Source organism: Periophthalmus magnuspinnatus, chromosome 16 (genome assembly GCF_009829125.3).
Source record: "Periophthalmus magnuspinnatus isolate fPerMag1 chromosome 16, fPerMag1.2.pri, whole genome shotgun sequence".
NCBI lineage: Eukaryota > Metazoa > Chordata > Actinopteri > Gobiiformes > Gobiidae > Periophthalmus > Periophthalmus magnuspinnatus.
The window spans coordinates 3,653,873-3,661,888 of record NC_047141.1 but is presented as its reverse complement, the minus strand read 5'-3'; positions in this window follow the sequence as shown (position 1 = coordinate 3,661,888).

Sequence of the window (8,016 nt, the reverse complement as noted above, 5' to 3'; positions counted from 1 at the left end):
GGGGGGGGGGGGGGGGGGGGGGGGGCAGGTTTATCCCCCTCCCTCTGGGGGTGGAGTGGCCTGGAGGTTCTAGCATGCATTGTCTGGGTCAGGGATTTGCTCATTCTCACATGGGTGCTGGATCGGGATGTCGCCCCTGAAGGTGGAGGGCTGGGGTGCTGGTCTGCATTCAGTGGCCCAGAGGTGGCTCATTGTTTCTGGGTGGGGGACCAAGATGTTTCTCCTACCTTGTGGGTGTGGAGCCTGTGGATCAGCTTGAATTGGTTTGGCAGGAGGTGGCTCGCTCTCCCTCGGTGCTTGATCGGCCTGCCTTGCCAGGGGTGGCTTTTTCTTTCTTAGGGAGACAGGTTTCTCCCCCTCCCCCTAGGGGTGGGTGGCCTGGGGGGATTGGGGATTGTCTGAGCCGGGATTTGCTCATTCTCCATGGGTGCTGGATCGAGGCGCCCACCACTGGGGGTGGGGGGCCGGGGCGCCAGCCTGCCTTCGGTGCCCCGGAGGTGGACCTTTCCTTCTGGGTGGGGGGCCGGGGTTCCCCCCCTCCCCCTGGGGGCGAGAGGCCGGGGGACCAGCATGTATTGTCTGGGCCAGGATTGGCTCGTTCTCCATGGGTGCTGGATCACGGCTTTCTCCCCTGGAGGTGGGGGGCTGGGGCGCCAGCCTGCCTTCAGCGGCCTGGGGATGGGCCTTGCTCAGCCTGCCTGGCCGGGGATGGCTCTTTCCTTCTGGGTGGGGGGCCGGGGTTCTCCCCCTCCCCCTAGGAGCAGAGGGCCGGGGATCCAGCATGGATTGTCTGGGCCGGGATTTGCTCATTCTCCATGGGTGCTGGATCGAGGCGGCCACCCCTGGGGGTGGGGGGCCGGGGCGCCAGCCTGCCTTCGGTGCCCCGGAGGTGGACCTTTCCTTCTGGGTGGGGTGCCTCGATCCAAACCAATTCAAGCTGATCCCCAGGCTCCACACCCACAAGGAAGGTGAAACATCTTGGTCCCCCACCCAGAAACAATGAGCCACCTCTGGGCCACTGATTGCAGGCCAGCGCCCCAGCCCTCCACCTGGGGCATCAGCCTGCATTCATTGGCCGGGGGTCCAGCAGTGGCTCATTGTTTCTGGGTGGGGGACCAAGATGTTTCCCCTTCCTTGTGGGTGTGGAGCCTGGGGATCAGCTTGAATTGGTTTGGCTGGAGGTGGCTCGCTCTCCCTCGGTGCTTGATCGGCCTGCCTTGCAAGGGGTGGATTTTCTTAGGGGGGGCAGGTTTCTCCCCCTCCCCCCTGGGGGTGGGTGGCCTGGGGGCTAGCATGGATTGTCTGGGCTGGGATTTGCTCATTTTCCATGGGTGCTGGATCGAGGCGCCCACCACGGGGGTGGGGGGCCAGGGCGCCAGCCTGCCCTCGGTGCCCTGGAGGTGGCCCTTTCCTTCTGGGTGGGGGTCCGGGGGACCAGCATGTATTGTCTGGGTCAGGATTGGCTTGGTCTCCATGGGTACTGGATCAGGGCTTTCTCCCCTGGAGGTGGGGGGCTGGGGCGCCAGCCTTCCTTCAGCGGCCCGGGGTTGGCTCATTCTTCTTGGGTGGGGGGCTGGGATGCTCCTCCTGCGCCTGGGCTGGAGGGCCAGCATGAGGTGTCTGGGCCAGGATTGGCTCATTCTCCATTGGTGCTGGATCGGGATGCCTCCATGGAGGTGGAAGGCTGGGGCACCAGCCTGCATTCAGTGGCCCACCAGAGATAGTTCATTCCTTGTGGGTGTGGGCCTGGGAATCAGCTTGGATTGGTTTGCCCAGGGGTGGCTCGCTCTCCCTGGGTGCTTGCTCAGCCTGCCTGGCCGGGGATGGCTCTTTCTTTCTGGGTGGGGGGCCGGTGTTCTCCCCCTCCCCCTGGGGGTGGGGGCCGAGGGATCAGAGTGGATTATCTGGGCTGGGACTGGCTTGTTCTCCATGGATGCTGGATCGAGGCGGTCCCCCCTGGGGGTGGGGGGCCAGGGCGCCAGCCTGCCCTCGGGTGCCCAGGGATGGCCCTTTTCTTCTGGGTGGGGGGCCGGGGTTCCCCCCCTCCCCCTGGGTGGGGCGCCTTGATCCAGCGCCCTTGGAGAATGAGCAAATCCCGGCCCAGACAATCCATGCTAGCCCCCAGGCCACCCACCCCAGGGGGAGGGGAAGAAACCTGCCCCCCCTAAGAAAGAAAAAGCCACCCCTGGCGAGGCAGGCCGATCAAGCACCCAGGGAGAGCGAGCCACCTCCAGCCAAACCAATTCAAGCTGATCCCCAGGCTCCACGCCCACAAGGAAGGAGAAACATCTTGGTCCCCCACCCAGAAAGAATGGGCCACCCCTGGGCCACTGAATGCAGGCCAGCGCCCCAGACCTCCACCTTCAGGGGCGACATCCAGATCCAGCACCCATGGAGAATGAGCAGATTCTGGCCCAGACAATCCATGCTAGCCCCCAGGCCCGCCGGGATTCTCCCCCTCCCCCAGGGGGAGGGGGAGAATCCCGGCCCCCCCCCCCACCCAGACAGAAAGAGCCATCCCTGTCCAGGCAGGCTGAGCAAGCACCCAGGGAGAGCAAGCCACCCCTCGGCAAACCAACCCAAGCCGATCCCCAGGCTCCACACCCACAATGAAGGGGGAGCATCCCGTTCCCCCACCCAGAAAGAATGAGCCATCACTGGGTCAATGAATGCAGGCTGATGCCCCAGCCCCTCCCCCCCCTCCAGGAGGGGCATCCCGATCCAGCACCCATGGAGAACGAGCCAATCCTAGTCCAGACAATACATGCTGGTCCCCCGGCCTCTCGCCCCCAAGGGGAGGGAGGGAACCCCGGCCCCCCATCCAGAAGGAAAGAGCCACCCCCGGGCCACCGAGGGCAGGCTGGTGCCCTGGCCCCCCACCCCGAAGGGGGACCATCTCGATCCAGCACTCATGGAGAACGAGCCAGTCCCAGCCCAGATAATCCACTCTGATCCCTCGGCCCCCGCCCCCAAGTGGAGGGGGAGAACCCCGGCCCCCCCTAAGAAAGAAAAAGCCACCCCTGGCGAGGCAGGCCGATCAAGCACCCAGGGAGAGCGAGCCACCTCCAGCCAAACCAATTCAAGCTGATCCCCAGGCTCCACGCCCACAAGGAAGGACAAACATCTTGGTCCCCCACCCAGAAAGAATGGGCCACCCCTGGGCCACTGAATGCAGGCCAGCGCCCCAGACCTCCACCTTCAGGGGCGACATCCAGATCCAGCACCCATGGAGAATGAGCAGATTCCGGCCCAGACAATCCATGCTAGCCCCCAGGCCCTCCGCCCCCAGGGGGAGGGGGAGAATCCCGGCCCCCCCCCCACCCAGACAGAAAGAGCCATCCCTGTCCAGGCAGGCTGAGCAAGCACCCAGGGAGAGCAAGCCACCCCTCGGCAAACCAACCCAAGCCGATCCCCAGGCTCCACACCCACAATGAAGGGGGAGCATCCCATTCCCCCACCCAGAAATAATGAGCCATCACTGGGTCAATGAATGCAGGCTGATGCCCCAGCCCCTCCCCCCCCTCCAGGAGGGGCATCCCGATCCAGCACCAATGACGAATGAGCCAATTCTGGCCCAGACACCCCATGCTGGCCCTCCAGCCCAGGCGCAGGGGGAGCATCCCGGCCCCCCACCCAAGAAGAATGAGCCACCCCCGGGCCGCTGAAAGCAGGCTGGCGAACCAGCCCCCCACCTCCAGGGGAGAAAGCCGTGATCCAGCACCCATGGAGAACGAGCCAGTCCTGGCACAGACAATACATGCTGATGTCTCGCTTGGTAGTGGCATGCTCTGCGTGGCATGCTCTGCCTGGGTTCTAGGTCGGGGCACCAACCTGCCTTCAGGGCCTGATGGTGACTCGTTTTTCCTGGGTGTTGGCTTGGGTTGGTTTGCCGAGAGGTGGCTTGCTCAGTGGATTGCTCTCCCTGGGTGCTTGCTCAGCCCGCCTGGCCGGGGATGGCTCTTTCCTTCTGGGTGGGGGGTCAGGGTTCTCCCCCTCCCCCTGGGGGCGGAGGCCAAGGGATCAGAATGGATTATCTGGGCTGGGACTGGCTCATTCTCCATGGGTGCTGGATCACGGCTTTCTCCCCTGGAGGTGGGGGGCTGGGGCGTCAGCCTGCCTTCAGCGGCCCGGGGGTGGCTCATTCTTCTTGGGTGGGGGGCCGGGATGCTCCCCCTGCGCTTGGGCTGGAGGGCCAGCATGGGGTGTCTGGGGCAGGATTGGCTCATTCTCCATTGGTGCTTGATCGGCCTGCCTCGCCAGGGGTGGCTTTTTCTTACTTGAGGGGGGGGGGCAGGTTTCTCCCCCTCCCTCTGGGGGTGGGTGGCCTGGGGGCTAGCATGCATTGTCTAGGCCGGGATTTGCTCATTCTCCATGGGTGCTGGATCGGGATGTCGCCCCTGAAGGTGGAGGTCTGGGGCGCTGGCCTGCATTCAGTGGCCCAGGGGTGGCCCATTCTTTCTGGGTGGGGGACCAAGATGTTTCTCCTTCTTTGTGGGCGTGGAGCCTGGGGATCAGCTTGAATTGGTTTGGCTGGAGGTGGATCGCTCTTCCTGGGTGCTTGATCGGCCTGCCATGCCAGGGGTGGCTTTTTCTTTCTTGGGGGGCCGGGGTTCCCCCCTTCCCCCTGGGGGCGAGGGGCTAGGGGAACAGCATGTATTGTCTGGGCCAGGGTTGGCTCGTTCTCCATGGGTGCTGGATCACGGCTTTCTCCCCTGGAGGTGGGGGGCTGGGGCGCCAGCCTGCCTTCAGCGGCCCGGGGGTGGCTCATTCTTCTTGGGTGGAGGTCCGGGATGCTCCCCCTGCGCCTGGGCTGGAGGGCCAGCATGGCTTGTCTGGGCCAGGATTGGCTCATTCTCCATTGGTGCTGGATAGGGATGCCTCCGTGGAGGTGGAAGGCTGGGGCACCAGCCTGCATTCAGTGGTCCACCAGAGATAGTTCATTCCTTGTGGGTGTGGGCCTGGGGATCAGCTTGGATTGGTTTGACTCGCTCTCCTTGGGTGCTTGCTCAGCCTGCCCAGCCGGGGATGGCTCTTTCCTTCTGGGTGGGGGGCCAGGGTTCTCCCCCTCCCCCTGGGGGCGGAGGGCCGGGGGTCCATCATGGATTGTCTGGGCCGGGATTTGCTCATTCTCCATGGGTGCTGAATCAAGGCGGTCCCCCCTGGGGGTGGGGGGCCATGGCGACATCCTGTCCTCGGTGGCCCGGGGGTGGCCATTTCCTTCTGGGTGGGGGGCGGGGGTTTCCCCTCTCCCCCTGGGGGCGAGAGGCTGGGGGACCAGCATGTATTGTCTGGGCCAGGATTGGCTCGTTCTCCATGGGTGCTGGATAAGGGATGCCCCTCCTGGAGGGGGGCATCAGCCTGCATTCACTGACCCAGTGATGGCTCATTCTTTCTGTGTGGGGGAACGGGATGCTCCCCCTTCATTGTGGGTGTAGAGCCTGGAGATCGGCTTGGGATGGGTTGCCGAGGGGTGGCTTGCTCTCCCTGGGTGCTTGCTCAGGCTGCCTGGATGGGGATGGCTCTTTCTTTCTGGAGGGGGGGCCGGGATTCTCCCCCTCCCCCTGGGGGCGGAGGGCCGGGGGTCCATCATGGATTGTCTGTGCCGGGATTTGCTCATTCTCCATGGGTGCTGGATCGGGATGTCGCCCCTGAAGGTGGAGGGCTGGGGTGTTGGCCTGCATTCAGGGGCCCAGAAGTGGGTCATTGTTTCTGGGTGGGGGACCAAGATATTTCTCCTTTCTTGTGGGTGTGGAGCCTGGGGATAAGCTTGAATTGGTTTGGCTGGAGGTGGCTCGCTCTCCCTGGGTGCTTGATCGGCATGCCTCGCCGGGGGTGGCTTTTTCTTTCTTAGGGGGGACAGGTTTCTTCCAATCCCCCTGGGGGTGGGTGGCCTGGGGGCTAGCATGGATTGTCTGGGCTGGGATTTGCTCATTCTCCAAGGGTGCTGGATCAAGGCGCCCCACCCAGAAGGAAAGGACCACCTCCGGGGCACCGAAGGCAGGCTGGTGCCCCGGCCCCCCGCCCCCAGGGGTGGCCACCTCGATCCAGCACCCATGGAGAATGAGCCAGTCCCAGCCCAGATAATCCACTCTGTCCAACTCTGTCTCAATCCAAGCTGATACCCAGGCCCACACCCACAAGGAATGAACTATCTCTGGTGGGCCACTGAATGCAGGCTGGTGCCCCAGCCTTCCACCTCCATGGAGGCATCCCGATCCAGCACCAATGGAGAATAAGCCAATCCTGGCCCAGACACCCCATGCTGGCCCCCCAGCCCAGGCGCAGGGGGAGCATCCCGACCCCTCACCCAAGAAGAATGAGCCACCCCCGGGCCGCTGAAGGCAGGCTGGCGCCCCAGCCCCCCACGTCCAGGGGAGAAAGCCGTGATCCAGCACCCATGGAGAACGAGCAAATCCTGGCCCAGACAATACATGCTGTTCCCCTCACCCCCAAGGGGAAGGGGGGAACCCCGCCCCCCAAGAAAGCAAAAGCCACCCCTGGCATGGCAGGCCAATCAAGGACCCACGGATAGGGAGCCACCTCCACCCAAACCAATTCAAGCTGATCCCCAGGCTCCATACCGAGAAGGAAGGAGAAACATCTTGGTCCCCCACCCAGAAAGAAGGAGCCACCTCTGGGCCACTGAATGCAGGCCAGCGCCCCAGACCTCAACTTTCAGGGGCAACAATCCCGATCCAGCACCCATGGAGAATGAGCAAATCCCGGCCCAGACAATCCATGCTAGCCCCCAGGCCACCCACCCCCAGAGGGAGGGGGAGAAACCTGCCCCCCCCCCCCCCCCAAGAAAGAAAAAGCCACCCGTGGCAAGGCAGGCCGATCAAGCACTCAGGGAGAGCGAGCCACCCCTGAGCCACTGAATGCAGGCCAGCGCCCCAGCCCTCCACCTTCAGGGGTGACATCCCGATCCAGCACCCATGGAGAATGAGCCAATCCCGGCCCAGGCAATCCATGCTTGCCCTCAGGCCACCCACCCGCAGGGGGAGGGGGAGAAACCTGCCCCCCCTAAGAAAGAAAAAGCCACCCCTGACGAGGCAGGCCGATCAAGCACCCAGGGAGAGCGAGCCACCTCCAGCCAAACCAATTCAAACTGATCCCCAGGCTCCACACCCACAAAGAAGTGGAAATATCTTGGTCCCCCACCCAGAAAGAATGAGCCACCCCTGGTCCACTGAATGCAGACCAGCACCCCAGCCCTCCACCTTCAGGGGCAACATCCCAATCCAGCACCCATGAAGAATGAGCCATTCCTGACCGAGACAATCCATGCTGGACCCCCGGCCCTCCGCTCCCAGGGGGAGGGGAAGAATCCCAGCCCCCCACCCAGAAAGAAAGAGACATCCCCGTCCAGGCTGGCTGAGCAAGCACCCAGGGAGAGCAAGCCACCCCTCGGCAAACCAACCCAAGCCGATCCCCAGGCTCCAGACCCACAATGAAGAGGGAGCATCCCGTTCCCCCACTCAGAAAAAATGAGCCATCATTGGGCCTTTGAATGCAGGTTGATGCCCCAGCCCCCCCAGGAGGGGCATCCCGATCCAGCACCCATGGAGAACGAGCCAATCCTGGCCCAGACAATATGCTGGTCCCCGGCCTCTCGCCCCCAGGGGGAGGGGGGGGAACCCCGGCCCCCCACCCAGAAGGAAAGGGCCACACCCGGGCCACCGAGGACAGGCTGTCGCCCTGGCCCCCCACCCTCAGGGGGGGACCGCCTCGATCCAGCATCCATGGAGAACGAGCCAGTCCCAGCCCAGATAATCCACTCTGATCCCTCGGCCCCCACCCCCAGGGGGAGGGGGAGAACACCGGCCCCCCACCCAGAAGGAAAGAGCCATCCCCGGCCAGGCAGGCTGAGCAAGCACCCAGGGAGAGCGAGCCACCCCTGGGCAAACCAATTCAAGCTGATTCCCAGGCCCACACCCACAAGGAATGAACTATCTCTGGTGGGCCACTGAATGCAGGCTGGTGCCCCAGCCTTCCACCTCCATGGAGGCATCCCGA